This window comes from Mastomys coucha, unplaced genomic scaffold (genome assembly GCF_008632895.1).
Source record: "Mastomys coucha isolate ucsf_1 unplaced genomic scaffold, UCSF_Mcou_1 pScaffold17, whole genome shotgun sequence".
Lineage (NCBI taxonomy): Eukaryota > Metazoa > Chordata > Mammalia > Rodentia > Muridae > Mastomys > Mastomys coucha.
This window is the reverse complement of record NW_022196899.1, coordinates 4,440,124-4,457,172: the sequence shown is the minus strand read 5'-3', so window position 1 is coordinate 4,457,172 and position 17,049 is coordinate 4,440,124.

Below are 17,049 nucleotides of genomic sequence, written 5' to 3'. Positions count from 1 at the left end.
GGTTTTTGTTCAAAAGATGGAAATTATCTGAGTTGGTGAGTTTCCAGGCCAGAAGGAAGAGGGCACAGAAACGGTGGGGTGGCTCCTAGTCCCCTTCATCAGGAGTCCGTTCCTGAAAGGCTAATTGGATCAAGTTGGGGCTGTCTAGGTCTCTGGGGTCTCTGCTGTTCCTTGTCACTTTGGTTGGGCCCAGCACCATTACACCGAGTGGAGAATAAAGGGCATGCCTGTGGGGAGTGCCGAGTCTCCAGAGAGCTACTGTGGGAAGTGAGGTGTCCACCAGCAAGAACCAGGTATGGGCTGAAGGTTTCAGGGCTAGCAACTACAGAGCAGATGGCCGAGACTCAGCACCGGCAACACTAGTGACAGCCCAGGAGAGGCCCAGGACGCAGGGAGGGCTAGGCCCTGGCTGGGCTGAGCAACAGCAGCCTCAAGGACATCAGCTGTGCATATCGACAACAGACACCACCAGTCCAATGCCCAGGAAGCGCTCAAGCCAGTTCATCCTTGGTGGGCCTCAAACAGCCGCTTTGCAGCTGGCCCAGAGAACAGCAGGGCAGTCTGCAGCCCAGGCACCCAGCTGCCCCCGGGGGGTCACTGGGATGCTCTGTCCACCCAGGCACAGAGGAAGGAAAAGCATGAAGGGAGGGGCACCTCCACAAACTGCTGTAGTGGGTGGCGCTGGATCCAAGGGCAGAGGTTTGGTTACGTGTTCCCACTTCCTTGCTAACGGTCCACATCCAAGTAGCTGCCAAGGAATATCTATAGTTTCTGTGTGCTGGTGAGAGTGAGGCCAGGCCCACCTCTTTCTTCGTTTGTATGACAGTGGCCTGTGGAAGTCCTCCAGGGTTCTTCCCTTCACCCAGAGGGACAAGAGGAACAGAGCAGTATTTTATTTTTTTCAAATCTTTCCACTTTCATCTAGAAGTGGAGAAGAGAGAGGTTGTATTTGCTAGGGTCGTCATGGATGTGGCTTACAGCATCCTGCTGCAGGGAGGATGTTCCTGTAAGGTCCTGTGTGTGTTTAAAACAGTACAAACAATTCTATTTCTTTCCTTTTCTTTTTTTTTTCTTTTTTCTTTTTTCTTTTTTGGTTTTTCGAGGCAGGGTTTCTCTGTGTAGCCCTGGCTGTCCTGGAACTCACTCTGTAGACCAGGCTGGCTTCAAACTCAGAAATCTGCCTGCCTCTGCCTCCCAAGTGCTAGGATTAAAGGCATGTGCCACCACTGCCCGGCTCTATTTCACACTGTATCTGTGCTTGTTTGTGTTCACCTAAAAGCAGTGGTAACTCCAGCAAGCTTGCAGATCAACAGCATCGGACCCACGGCTTCAGCCTCCCTGGAATCCCAGAGAGATTGCTGTGAACCCTTGCAAGCAACCTAGACAGGAACATCATGAGGATCCAGTTAGGCCTATTTATCTCGTAGTGTAGAAGAAGTTCGAGTCCTAAATCTAGTGACCAGAAAGAAACCCTCCTCCCCAGGAACCTCCATCTTTTGTAAACCCTGCCCCATCTTCAGCTGGCTCGGGCCATGATGAAGAAGGTGGGAACTGGCCGCTCTGAGGCAGGGCAGTATTTCCTCCCAGGCTAAGTTGTTTGCTCTTTGCACTCCTATTCCATGGCCAGAGGACTCGGCCCTCATGCCTCTGATGGCTTCTGGTTCCTCAAAGAACCAGATGGATGCACATGGAGCAAGGAGGTCAGGTTAGTGACTTACCCACGGAAAATCTGTTGCCACATTTGTGTGGATGCGTGTGTATATGGATGTGGTGGTATAGGCATGTGTGTGTGTGTGTGTGTGTGTGGTGTGTGTGTATGTGTGTGTGTGTGTGTGTGTGTGTGTGTGTGTGAGAGAGAGAGAGAGAGAGAGAGAGAGAGAGAGAGAGAGAGAGAGAGAAGGAGAAAGAGATGGTGCATGCATGTGTTCAGTGTCATAGTGGCATATATAAATGTAGGTGGGAGGGTGCGTGTGTATGGTGTGGTATAAGCATGTGTGTAGATGTGGGTATGTGGGTGGTATATGCATGTGTATGTGTTGTGTGGTGCTGTTGATGTCTACCATGTCCTCTTGAACCAGGGTCTCTCTTGCAGATTTTTAGCTAGCCCCTCCTCAGCACTTCATCGGAGGTCTATGGGGCCACCTCCACATGTCATGTGGGTGCGGAAGATCTGCACTTTGTTCCTTAAACTTAAATAAACATTCCCACCCGAGGAGCCACCCTCTCAGCCTTCTCGTCTTGCTTTAGAGTTTCTAACTACTCTCGAGACTGTTTGGGGTGATGCCAACGCCCTTATCAGAGATATTAGGGAGCAAACGGGTGTGCTTCCACACATGCGTTCAGACAAATAGGGCCATCACGCCAGACCCACCCACAGCTCTCATGATGAACTCACATCCTGGCTGGGGGGCCGCCATCAACATCTGACCAGAGGAAACAATTTCAATTCACCCCAGGCCTCCTGTGGTTGACGTTTACAAGGAGTGGTGCCAACTTCCACTCTTGGCGGACAAACTGTGCCGACCTCAGGCCTGTTGGGAGGGTGAAGCTAGTTTCTTACTTTTGAAAGAGTTCTGATCCAAGATGTTGGTCTTATTTCAATACTGTTTTTCCTATGGAGCGGGGTTAGTGGGGTGGGGGTGGGAAGTTCTTTCCTTGTTCCTGATATTTTCCAGAGATCAAAATGAAAACATAATGTGCCAAGAGTAATCAGCAAGCTTTCAGAAGAATTGCCTGTACTCTTGCTTTCTATAAAAACCCACACGACACTTCTTTAACCTTTAATTATGTGCAGTGGTATGTATACACACACACAAGAGGCTTGCGGGGGGTTTAGATCTGAGCAGAGATATGTTCCCAATGCCTTCTGCACATTTAGCAGGTATTATTCACAAGACTCCTCAGCACCAGTGCTTCTTAGGGGCCTCGTTTATGCTGGTCCTGGGGAGTTAAAAGAAGTAAATCCCTGTCTTGAGAAGTGGGGCTGATGGGATGGCTCGCTGAGGAAAAGTGCTAGCCACCAAGCCTGATGACCCGAGTTCAATCCCTGCATCCTACATGGTTAAAGGAGAGAACTAACTCCTCCTGAAAGATTTCCCTCCCTCCCTTTCTCTCTCTCTCCCTCCCTCCCTCTCCCTCTCTCTCTCCCTCCACACTGCCCCTCCTCTCTCTCTCACACACACACATACACACAATTAAGTAAGGAAGTGTCCATGTGAAGGTCACCACATAAGCACAAACTTTGAGGATTCTGATTATCCATTTCTCCATTTACATTGTCCTGAAGCAGTGGGGATTCCTTGCCATGCGACTCACATGCAGTGCTAGCACACGGCTGGTTCAGGAGACCTTTGGGGAGCTGCCCATCAGTTTTCTTTAGTATAAGGGGACAGAATGGCACTCAGCCATGTCACACAAGCGCAGCATGAACCAGTCCCTCTGGGAAATGGGACGGTGCGTGTGTCTGAACCGGGTCAGATCCCAGAGACTCTTCATGAGGATTCATTTCACAGATGCAGTGCAGGGCCAACTGCAAGCGCTTCTTCATTAGTACTTTGGCTTCGTGGTCTCCACGCTCTTTTGTCCACTGGCTGCCCCCGTGGGAGCCTCTCTGATTCTCCCACGGTGAGTGCATCCTTTATGTGTTTCTGGATTGTTACTGTATTGAATTAGCGCGGTCAACTTTCCAAAGTCAAAACAACCCTGCGTTCTTTTAGAGAAGAGCCCTGCTTCTTTACACGGCACCATCCCTCTCTTACTTCTCTGGGTTCGATTTGCTAGCGCTTTGCTGTGGATTTTCGTGCCTGCCTTCAAGAGAACACTAACCCATAACTTTTTTTAGTGTAACATTGCTACCATGGTGTCTGAAATGGGAAAGTATTAAATCCACTTTTATATTCTGAAAAAGTGGGCATTATTTCCTTCTTAGCTATGTGGAAGAATTTAGGAACGAAAGCCTGGAGCTTTTCTTCTTAAGATGTGAAAATATGAATGGAGACCCTTTAGCTGGCCCAGAGCTTCTCCGGTAAGGCTTTCTTCCTTAGTGCTCTATGGTGGTTTGTATCCTTCAAGGACTTTGTCCAGTTCAGCTAAGTTGTTCAGTGTAAATTTGGTCATGAGGCAAGAGCTCATGCAGCCCAGACTTACCATGTACCTAAGACTAGCCCCAAGCTCTCGACCCTTCTGTCTCTACTGCTTGTGTGCTAGGATTGTAGCTATATCCCATCATGTCTGCTCCGCATAGTGTTGTATTAATATTATTTATTTTGTTTGTTTTATTTCACAGTTGGTGACTTCATTTCCAGGACATCTGACACCCTCTTCTGGTCTCCACATGTGACATACATTCACATAAGCACATATGCATACACATAAATAAAAACAAAATAAGATAAAAATAACTTGAATGTTCTGAAGGGAGCATTGCCCACCCATCCAGCAAATCTGTACTCAAACCACTTTTAAAAAAATTATAGCTGGGCGGTGGTGGCGCACGCCTTTGATCCTAGCACTTGGGAGGCAGAGGCAGGCGGATTTCTGAGTTCGAGGCCAGCCTGGTCTACAGAGTGAGTTCCAGGACAGCCGGGGCTACAGAGAAACCCTGTCTCGAAAAACAAAACAAAACAAAACAAAACAAAATTATATATTCAAATTATCTTACAAAGTGGCAAGTTTCCAAATATTTTGTGGGTTTGCACACCTTACATTTCACCCCATCCTTTTCTCTTTCCTCTGATTCAGTTCCCCTTCAACCTTTTTGTTTGCTTGTTTGCAGTATTTATTTGTCTGTCTGTCTATCTATCTATCTATCTATCATCTATCTATCATCTATCTATCTATCTATCTATCTATCTATCTATCTATCTATCATCTATCTATCATCTATCTGTCTATCATCTATCTGTCTATCATCTATCTGTCTATCTATCATCTATCTATCTATCTATCTATCTATCTATCTATCTATCATCTATCTATCATCTATCTATCTTTGGTTGTTGTTGTTGGAGAGAAGGTCTCTCTAGGTAGCCCTGGTTGTCTTAGAACTCTCTTTGTAGACCAGTCTGGCTTTGAACTCACAGAGGTCTGTGTGCCTCTGTTTCCCAAGCGCTGGGACTGAAGCAGTACACCACCACACCTAGCTCCGCCTTCAACCTTAACCCTCAGTATTACTACAGCTTTGTGCTCCTTGTTTCTCCCTGTCTGTCCCCCTCTGCGGGTCTTTTCTAGCTACCTGATCTTCATGCACACAGTCAACTAAACAGAAACCTGAACTTGATAATCTAAAACTTCAAGCCAGATCCGCATTCTTTTTCACAGCTGTAGGATCATCTCCAACACTTGTGATATCTGCCAGCCCCTTTCTTTCCTTGGTTTACTCTTGATTTACTGATCACTTATAAAGCAAGCTTTCTTTCAATTTGTTAATATTGTCTCGTGTTTTGTATTTTCAGTCCCTGGGTTTTGGTCTTGTTTATATCATTTCTACTCTCTGCTTGGTTTGGGTTTATTAGCTCTTTTCTTTCAAGTTCCTCGAAGTAGGGGTTCTTAGCACTGACCTAAGAATGACCCCCCCCCCCCCCCCCCCCCCCCCCCCCCGCTGTATGCTCTCCTTTTCTGCTTCTGTCTCTCTGTCTTGCTTACCAGGATTTCACCATGCAGCTCTGGATGGCCTGAAACTCTAGAACTTGTTCCAGCATCCTGGGGGTTCTGGGATTAAGGTGTGCTCTCCATACCTGGCTTCTCCTTTACTGATGCAAGCTTTGAATGCTGGACATTTTCCTCTAGGCATTGCCTTGGTCCAGTCCACAGAACTTGAGTGTTTTCATTTATAGTTTAAAATCAATCAATCTTTCTCCCTCTTCCCCTCCTTCTCCCTCTCCCTCTCTCTCTCTCTCCCTCTCCCTTTTCCCTTTCCCTCTCCTGAGATTCCAGGGACTATGTTGCTTAAGTTCTAAATATCTAGTGTTTTTTTTTTTAAGATATATTTTTGTTATTGATTTTCTTGTCATAAAATCTTATTTTTAAATTTATTTTCTTTCACTTGTTTACTTAATGAAATAGTTTCTTTGGATTTATTTCTTTTTATTTTATATACATTGGTATTTTGCCTGAATATATCTGTATGAGAGCGTTTTATCCCTGAAACTGGAGTTACAGACAGTTTTGGGCCTCTATGTGGGTGCTGGGAACTGAACCTGGGACCTCTGGCAGGGCAGCCAGCAATCCCAACTGCTAAGCCCCTTACATTTATTTCATTTTTTAAAGATTTATTTTTTCTTTGTGTGTGTGTGTGCATGTGTGTGTGCACGCGTGTGTGTGAGTGTGTGTGTCTGCCTGCATGCCCTTGAGTGCGAGATTGCCTAATGCACATGCTTTCATGTTGCCATGTGCCTGTGAGTGCTACAGAGGTGTCAGAAACCCCTGGAGCATTTATACGCTGTTGAATGTGTGTGCCGGAGCCCCGGAAACCAAACTTGGGTTCTCTGAAAGAGCAATGCTTGCTTTTAAATGCACAGCCATCTCTCCAGCCCCTCATTTTTAATTGGTACAAAATATCCAGAAGTATTTTATTAATGTACTCTGGCATTCTCTCTCTCTATTTAAAAAAAAAAAAAGAGCTTGCTTTGTTCTCCTTATTTTCTGTCCACACTGGTTTGCTCTGCTTTAGTGCTCAGCCATAGTTCTCATCTCGGAGCTCTGACCACCACTCAGCAATCCTTGGGTCTCAGTACAAAATGCTCAGGGGAGTTTCTGATTGCATTCGCTGGGCCTGGTCCAATTGCTGTGGCCACACTGAATCAACACGGCCCCTTGTAGTGAATCTGTGGATCAAGGCTGTTTAGACAACACACACCTCTGCCTCGCCAGCATCCCGAATTCTCACACACTTACTCAGCTGACACTTCCGCTGGACTTCATAATTTTAAAAAGGGCTTAGCATGAAACCAGGCCCTGGGCCTTCAAAGAGCAAGGTTTTTCTCATAGGTCCCTGGAGGTGAAGTTTTATTTCTCAGCTTGCAATTCGAAGTGGGGGGACGGCGGGGACCATTGAGAGAGTCGATGAAGAGACAAAATTTCCTGAAGTGCCGTTTAACCAGAATGATAGAATACAGCAAACAGGGCTGTATTGATGCTGCAAGGCGTAAAGTTCCCTTTAAAGACAGGGAACAGAGCCTGAATTCCATGGTGCTGCCTGGATCCTTCTGATAAAGCTTCGGTTGCTCTCTGGAAACTCAGGAAGGATGTCAACAATGTAGAGCTGTGGTTCTCAGCCTTCCTAATTCAACGACTCTTTAATACAGCTCCTCAGGCTGTGGTGACCCCAACCATAAATTATTTTCATTGCTATTTCATAACTGTAATTTTGCTACTGTTATTAATCATAACGGAAATATTCTTGGAGATAGAGGTTGGCCAAAGGGGTCCCAACCCCCAAGTTGAGAATCTCTGGTCTAGAGACTAGTGTTTTTTTTGTTTTTTTTTGTTTTTTTATTCTTTTGGCAATTTCTCGTTCAGAGCAGAGTCAGATCCACTGAGGACTTCTGGATTCATACGCACGAAGGAAATGATTACGGCATTCCTGTGACGCCCTACATTGTGGCCACCTCCTAAATATAAACGGCTCAGCTGGTGACGGACCTGTCCCGCAAGTGTGAAGACCTGAGTGTGGATCCAGAGCACCCGTGTAAAGGCTGGGCACAATGCGTTTGGGATTACAGTGCTGGGGAAGGTGGAGCAGACGGATCTCTAGAACTCGTTAGTCAGCCAGCTGGCTGAGCTAGCCTAGCCCACTGGTAAGCCTCGTGTCCAGTAAGAGAGCCTGTCTCAAAACTAAGGTGGGAAATGCCTCAGGAAGACCCCCAGTGTGCGCACTTCTGGTGTGCCATCGTGCACACAGCGATACACCCATATGGAAACGTATACACCACGGATTCATACACGCATATGCTATTGAGAAGGGAGGGTTCTTGCTAAAGAAATGACCCTCATGGGCTCGAAAGATGTCTCAGCAGTTAAGAACACATGCTGCTTATGCCAGAGGACCAGAGTCGAGTTTTCCCAGCCCACTTTGAATGGCTCACAATTGCTTCAGGAGAACTAACCGCATCTTCTGGCCTCCTTAGCACCTGCGTGCATATGCACAGAGACACGTATACATAATGTTTTTATTATTATTTTTGAGACATAGTCTCTCTGTATGGTCCTGGCTATCCTGGAACTTGCTACAACCAGATGTGTGGGACCAAGCTTGCTTTTGAGTTTGCAGAGAACTGCCTGCCTCTGCCTCACTAGTACTAGGATTAAAGGTGTATACCATTATATCTAACAAAAACTAAATTTTTTAAAATGAAAAAAAAAAAGTGTGAGGGTGGTATTTAGGATTAGGGATTCGGCTTAGTGATAAGAGACCAAGCCCCTGAGTTTGGTACCAGCACTACACAGAAGAATGAGACGAAATGTCAACTAGGCATAATGGGACACACCTGTCATCCCGGCACCCAGGAAGCTGGTTTTGTTAGTTTAGGAAGGAGAATTTGTTTGAAGTCAGCCTAGGTTGCCTAGTGAGATCAGGGCTAGGAAGTGAGACCCTTTCAGTTCCCTTTCCAAACTGCACCTCCTCCACACCCTAAAAGAGAACCAATGCTTAGCTCAGAGTCAGTCTGCCCTGGGAAAAAAGGCTCAGCGGGCACAGGGAGTAGCTGGCAGACACGAAGGGGCGAAGCACGGACATCTCAAGGCCCCAGACCCACTTCTATCCCTTCCTCCTGGGGCTGAGCAAACACTAGTTCCAGCAACAGAATGCCGGGAACAACTGGAAGAGGAAGTGGGAATTTCCTCTTAGCCTCCGTTTTCTTAGGAGAAAGACTATAGATTATTCTGTGTGTGAGAGGAAGGCCACCCAGTGAGGGCAGTTGTGACTGGCGCCTGGGCAGTGGGCACTGTGGTCACTCACATTCTTTTCCTCTCTAGCCCGGAAGGTGTTTGAGGGATAGGGAAGCACTGTGTGGAGTCCAGGTCACTGTGCTATTGAAGGGATGCATTCTGGAACCCGGAACGGCATGGGTGGTTAGACGGTGGCTAACACCTGCTTGCTTGGCCTGTGCTCTCTTGCAGGCTGTGCTTGGTCCTGTGGATCTAGTGAGAGCATGCAGGTAGCCGGGTGTGAGCTCATCTGTCGTTCTCACAGAGTTGTAAGGCAGAAGGAGAAGGGGACATAGCGGACGATGTCCCTTCTGGCTAGCGCTCTGCCACCGCTTGCTGCAGCCTTAGCTTGGCTTCCTCTTGACTTCCCTCCCCTTGCACAGAAGGGGAGCCAACCTGGGACACAGGGCCGCGCTTCTCAGGCTCTACCCTTCACGAGTCCACAGGAAAGAGTACGTGTAAACAAGCATTTTTGGTAAAGGAACCTAAGAGGAACCCACCTAAGAGGGTGGGGTTCTATACCGTGGGGCAAAGGCTAGGAATAGGCAGATACCCACTGTCAACTTTGAGGCCAACCCCCTGACTGTCTACTGAAATGACTATGGCAGTCGTGAAAATGATGGTTAAACGCATGCTGGGTGAGACTGTCATCTTGTTTCCTTTTCCCTGAAGGACTCCTGATGCAGGAGAATAGCCAAGTGTGTAGGAGCCTGGTAGGTACAATCTTCCACAGGCCTCCACAGGACCTGAGTCCTCAGCTGTTAGAATTCTTAAGACTAAGCAGTACAGGCTCACGTTACTGTGGTGAAAGAGCTGAAAAGGTGAGAGCAGAGCTCCTGTGCGGAAAGTCAGCTGACTCAGAGCAAACTCTGAAGAGCCGGACAGCCAGATAGCCAAGCAGGCCAGGGCTCAGGACAGACCCACACAAGAGAGGGCGAGTCCCTTGTTCTATGGCTTTATTTTGAGACAGTGTTCACTATACCAGGCAGGTCCCCAACTTGTGATCCTCCTGCCTCGGGCTCCAAGTGTGGGGTTAAATATGCCACCCCTCCCGTCTTTTCCAACGTGTTTTTTGAATCCAGCAATCGCCTGTATTTACAGTTCTTAGTTTCATGTAAATTAGACTTGTGACATGGAATTAGAAAACGGTGTAAAAGACTTAGGTTCTGTTCAAGTCCCGAGTGTGATCCTGTCTAACAGAAGAGAACTACGCCTGGAGTTAAGCTGAGGGTCCACATTCTGATGAGAGCCAAGTGCAGTTCTGGGTAGGGTCCTTGCATGTCTGTCTACAACAGAGCAGGTCAATCTCCATGGAGGACTCCCTGGGAAAGTGTGGGTAAGTTTTCAGCCTCTGTAGGAGGAGGGAGGTATGCCTGGGAAGCCAGGAGAGGGCTTAGCCAGCTTTCTGATCTCCTTACAGGCTTGGTGCCTGAAGTCCTCCCCAGGTCCTGGGTGTCTTCCGCAGGCCCCAGAATCCTCCCCCAGGTCATAGCCTTTCCCAACGGACATTGGAGAAACTGCAGCTGTGGCCAGAGACACATGTGGACGTACGAACATGGAGGTGATTATTAACTGTTAGTTTGTACCCCTAACTTGCTGACCCCTTTGTGGGGGAGCCCTGGAAAATTAAATGGCTGTCTTCCCTTTTCCTTTGGGCCTTGTTGCCTCTAACCTTCAGAGTACAGAGACATTCTCCTTCTCACTGACACTACAGCCCAAACACTCTCTTCTCCTCTTGCCCAACGTGGCCTTCTGCCATGGAGGTTATCAGTCGACTGGCAGAACGCTCTCTATGAAGCCAAACTGTTGGTGGTTAGACAGGGCCACTTTCTGGACCCCATCCTGTTCACACAGGGCTCATGCATGGGCTGTAACCCCAGGCTGGACTGAGGCCTGGGAGGAAGGTTTGATGCCACAAATATCTCATTGCTCACTGCTGTCTTCTGACCCACCCACATTATCACAGCCCTAAAACAATTGGTTTTATTCTACACTCAAGCACACCACTTCTCTGACCTTGATATGCTTTACTCAGGACAGCTGCTCGCCTGCCTCGCTTCGCTCCTCACATTAATCACTTATTCAGATACTTGGGGGTGGGGTGGGGATGGAAGGTGGGAGATGAGGAAATGAGAGTTCCAGAAAGATCACGACTTGCCTCTTCCCTCACAGACACCTCTTTAATCTTAACCCTTTAGATGACAACCTTTCCCAGGTATATTAGTTAATATCTTCTTTAATAGAGAAAATAGAGAATCATTTAACTTCTGCTGTACATAAGTCATCTTAGTGAGCAAAGGTTTTCACTTTGTCACACTAGAATTAGGCCCTGGAGATCTGGGATGGGGGTGGGATTTGAAGAATCCTAGACTTTGTGGTTCTGAAGTTATTTTGGAAACCTCTGAATAGATTCTCTATCTCTCTACTTTTTACCAAATTATTGTCAAGTGGTTGGTAATATATCTCTATGCAGAAATTCTTCTGCTCTAATTTTCAGTTTATTTGAGCATAGAAGGTCAATACATACACACATACACACACACATACATACACATACAAATGCACACGTGCACACATACACATGCACATACACACACACATACACATGCACACACACGCGCACACACACACACACACACACACACACGCACATACACACCCACACATACACACACATACACATACACACGCGTACACACACACACACACACACACACACACACACACACACACACGAACAGCTATGTAAACCTCACCAGAGGAAGGATACATTCTAGGGGAAGGACAGCATGAGTTCTCTGTGTTCTTTATGGCCATGTTTGTTAGTGTTTTGAATTGTTTTACAAATGAAGTGTTGTAATACCAACCAAGTTAATTAACACTGAAGAGACATTGTCCTCACTCATGTTCCTAGGAGTCATCTTTCTTTCTAGAAAGTTCCTCAGCTTCATTCTTTGTTGTCACTCAACACAGGAACGGGAGATGGCTTCGTCATCCCAACGTCACTTACAAACTATTTTACAGAGGTGCAAACCTGTAACCGTGATACTCTCAAACTAGTCACTTTCGAAAAGCCACAGGTGCAAAAACAAACTGCAAGCACAGTGCTAAGTCGGTCTGAACAAGGGCCTTTGGCAGCTTGAAGACAGGCCAGGCCCATTGCTCAATGCCTCCCAGGAACTGAAGTCCTTTCCAACCAAACAGAGGTATGTTTTCTTCTATATTGTTGACTTTGACTCTAAAGCTTAGTAAAGAAACACGTGCACTGTTTTCTGGATCAATTTATCATGCGTGCAGAGCAAACACACATTTTTTTTTTCATCACTGAAGGGAAGTCAAACCCGTGTACATAACCCTCCATCCAGCTTTGTTTCCACGCCTTCTCACTGGAGGTTCTAAAGTAGTAATGGAAGGATGAGAACACGCTCTCATCTGTCCTCCCACCCAGCCCTAGTAGGAATATGGGTATGGCCAAGAGGATGGGAAATGTCCTCTCTTCACACAACACTGCTCAAAGCCCCGGCCCTCTGACTCTCTACCTCACAATGTCCCAAAGTAGTTGTTCAAAATTCAGGTTTCTGGTCTGGATCTCACCAAGTGGGATTTCTGGAGGACAGGCTTTGAAACCTCCATGTAAAATATTTCTTGGTGGGGGCAACAGGGTCGTTCATCTGGTCACCAAGCCTAGTGACCTGACTCTGATAAGTTATCCTCTGATCTTCACATGTACACTGTGGCACTTACACACATACACTCTAAATAAAGAAATGTAATAAAAACCATCATATATATTAACCTTGTTGCTGTGTGTGTGTGTGTGTGTGTTCACTCAGGTGCCACTACATGTAGAAACCAAAGGAAAACTTGTAGTTGGGTTTTTTTTGTTTTTTGTTTTTTCGTTTTTTTTAAGATGTATTTATTATTATACATAAGTACACTGTAGCTGTCTTCAGACACACCAGAAGAGGGCGTCAGATCTCATTACGGGTGGTTGTGAGCCACCACGTAGTTGCTGGGATTTGAACTCAGAACCTTCAGAAGAACAGTCAGTGCTCTTAGGCTGCTGAGCCATCTCACCAGCAGGACAACTTGTAAACATCCGTTTTTTCCATCCACTGTGTGGATCCTATGGATCAAATTCAAGTCATTAGGCTTGGCTGCCAATCTCTTTTTCTCTTGAGCCATCTTGCTGGCCCAACTTGTTTTTTGAGACAAGGTCTTGTGTAGCTCACTGGCCTTAAAGTGTATATATACATATATATATATGGGATGGCCTTAAACTACTGATTCTTCTGCTTCTGCCTCCCAAGTGCTATTATAAAAGAAATATACCATGATGTTTAGCTGTGATTTGCGTTTCAAATGGACTGAAGGACGTCCAGGGTTTTTGTTTATTTTTCCCATATTGTACTCTTCTGTGAATGCTAGTACATACGATTCAACACAAATACTTACAAATAATATAAGATGTGAATTCTAATTAGACAGCTTTCTTCACCCAGTGCTTCTGGTTTGGAAGGCATCCTTCAAAATGTTTCTGTTTTAGGATCCTCTCAGGACGGGGAAGGTAGGTAGTGTTGCCAGAAGTTTTCAGATAGACTCGAGCCTTCATAGCAACTGCATAGAGGTTGGTCGGAGGTCCTCACAACTCCCTCCGCATCAGTGCGCACTTGAGACTCAGCTTCACTGAGCATCCCTTAGAGACAGGCAGAGAGCTCCTGTCTCGGAAACTCCTCGCGTTGTCAGGGAGCTGGGCGTGGCCTTTGCTTATGAAAGATGAAAGCTGGGAGCAAGCCCTGGGCAGGGGCAGAAATAGGACTCTTCGAAACAAAGGAAAAATCTCACTCCTCTCTGTTCATCCTCTTCAATTTTCAGATCTCTCCCATCCACTCCTTCTTTCTTGTAAAAACTCAAACTCTGAAATAATTATATGAAATTAAGCCGGCAAGGGCCAGGCTTCTTTCCTTGAGATTGATGTGTTAACAATTTGGGCAGTTTCTCAGGACTCGGGAGGCTATTATTTTTGAGCTAAACTGTAAGATTCTCCTTGTTCCCCAAGCGGGAGACGGTCCTCCCCACTAAGCCATGCCTCTTTATTCCCCTACACCTCGTGCCAGGACACAGCCTAACTGTGGCCAGGCAGAGTTTAAAGCTGTGCTTTTGTATTTTGTAAGTGTTTGAGAATTTCCTTCTCTTCTGGGCACAACTACTCACTGTCTCCAAGAAGAAAAGAGGAGACATGGCTATCTGTAAACTTTCCAGACTGAATGCAAATACGGGGCTGCCCTTGGCCTCTGGCTGCTGTGCACCGGCAGGATGGGTGTCTGGGAACTGGAGTGGCCAGAGGCGATCCTCACCTGCCCATGAAACAAGATCAGCAGGCTGTTTAGCTAAGAGAATCTTTTTAATGAGAATTACGCTGTTATTTTTAGAATACTAAAAACAAAGGTGAGTGTGTCACATTCCCACCGTGTGTGTGCCACAGAATGAATGAACCTAAGAGATGACTAGGATTCTGTGGGGTGCCCTGAACCCAAGCCAGATCTAACTTCCGGTGTCCCGCTAGCGAAGACAAGCCGGGTCAGGTTCAAGAGGGTCTTGCCTGCCTTGACACATCATTTCTAATTATGATGCCTCTGAAAACCCCTACCCTTTTAGATTCATTGAGCTTATAAAAGGGTGGGGCAACCCTCCGCCTTTCTGTACCTCTCTGCCCCTAGGTAGGAATCCTCCCCTTGCAGGAAGTGGGAAGCGAAGTTCAAAGCTTTTGTGGTCAAGAGAAAGTGCGCACGGTCCAATTGAACGTGGTTAGGTAACAGACAGACCAGTGCCAGGGCCCCTGCATCACTAGCCAGTTCGGGCCCCCTGCAGTACCCGGCATTTCTTGCAAATCCGAACTGAGAATACTTAATTGGAGACAAAGCCACTCTGTTCCGGGCGTTGGGGTGTTGGGCTGTGTAGGGATAGAGACCTCTAAAATTGTTCCACAAAACACAGTGGTTAGCTAAAGGATGAAGCTTGGGGCGGGGTAGGGGGTGGGGGTTGGCACAAACAAGAGGTGTAGGGGTCTAAGGACCTCAGGGAAGGCACTGGTAGTTTTCCATGACAGTCAGGCTTGTTCGCTCACTAAAAAACAAGCCCAGGTTCAATCTATGTTAGAAGCAGTTTAAAGGAGTCATAAATCTTTCCGGGCACTGAAGATCCCTGGAAACCCCATCCTGATGTCTTTTACATCTGTTTCGGGGTCTCAGCCTCTGCCGGCTAGCTCTTTTTTTCTGCTCACAAGCCCCATTCAAGCGACTGAGTGGCAGGTATAAAGTGATCTCCCTTGGAGCTTTTGGTGATGAGGGGTGAGCAACAGGGCAGTAGGCAGGCCCCCAGGGCTGGCCCGCTGACACTGTAAGCTGACACCCGGAGTTAGTGGAAGGGAGGCGGCGGTGGGATTGACAGTGTAAGTGGGCAGCATACACAGTCCGCCGGAGGCAGGCGACGGGTGGGAGAAGGCTGGCTGAGGTGGGTCACACGGAGATTGAATTTCAACTGAATTAGATCAGAGCTGTGGGAAACAGCTCCTCCTTCGCACACAGCCGGTCTCATAGGAAGATGTGGGAGGGCCGCTAGGGAGACAGAGGCAGGCAGCTGCGATTGGGGTACGCGAGTCAGCCCTCCAGCAGCTAACAGCTAACTTAATTACTGTCTACCTCTCCCTAGTGTGCCGGCCAGACTTCGAAGGCTGGATGGAGGAGGTGGGGGCGGGGTTAGACGGAAAGGCTCTGTGGTGTTAAGGAAAGACGGGGCAGCCAGAGTCTGCTAGTCCGTGAAGGAGGAAAAAGTATGCTTAGGAAGGTGTTGGAAAAGGCTTGCAACTTTGAGCCCCAGCGGCCAAAGGCAAACTCCAGGAGAGATTTTGTAAACAGGCGATACAAACGCTCAGTACTGTGGCCGCTGTTGTATGTGCTGCCCTGACACACGGACCAAGGCCTCCCATCCCCTTTCTTGGTTTACGAGAGCGCCCCCCTCCTCAGTGACCCAGAATACCGGCTTTTTTTTCCTCTTTTTTTTAGGGAGGCCTCCAAAGGAGGAAGGAAAACTGGGGGTGGGGAGGCATTTAAAAATCAAAGTAGGAACACTTAAAGTCCTGGTAAAAGGGCAAGAAGTCAGATGCTTTGAAATCCACCCCCACCCACCCTCAGCAGGGGTGGAAGGGCTTTCCAGGAGGAGCTGGCACCAGAATGCTTTATCTCCAGGGTAGCCATGGCCTGGCATTTGGTAAACTCCAATTGATTTGGAGCCTTCAAAGTGATCTTTTATTCTTTTGCCATCCCTCACTCAGAGGCTAGAGGCAAAGGTTGCTCCAGCAGCTTTCCTTGACCCAAGCCGAGACCACCACAGTGAGGCTGCCCCGGGATCCCTAATCTTCTGATTTGCACATCAGTTTTGAGCCTGTGGCTGCTGATAAGGAAATGACCCCAGACCCTTGTCTACAAAGGCCAGTGTCAGGAGCTCGAGTGGGCCTTCTACATAAGGCTCCTTTTCTTGGACCTTTTTGGGAGCTTCAGGGGTTTTTGTACCATGCCTGGGCCTAAGAAGGAAGAGTGGCAGCTTTCCCCAGGGGGATGGATGCAAGGCTGTGTAAATCCGTGATAACCAGGAGGGAGACCAGCCGCTGTGCATCACTGGACACCAGGTTTAATTTTCTTCCGTGTTCAGCACTCTGTTGAATGAAGTAGGACGGCACCCACAAGATTCTTGGGAGGAGATCAGGGAGGTTTGGGTCATCTGCAGTGGTGTTAGGATTGTGTCTGTAGAAATGCCCCTTAAAGCCCAGAAAAAGATTCCTGGATTTAAGAACTACTGCTTTATATTAAAGGGTTTTTTTCTAAGCTAGTTTTGGGGGCCATTGGCTCCCCTTCGTCTTAGGCTCTCTCGAGTAAACAAGCCTGTCTCCTCTGGGGTACACCACAAGAGAGCCTGGTTGTTGACTCACACAGCTCAATGCTAACAACCACTGCCAGAGAGGACAAAAGCAAGCGGGGCATTACCAGAGCTCTTGATGAGGCTTGCTGAGAGGGTGGGTTTTCTCTCTCCCCTCCTCCCTCCCTCCCTCCCTCCCTCCTTCCCTCC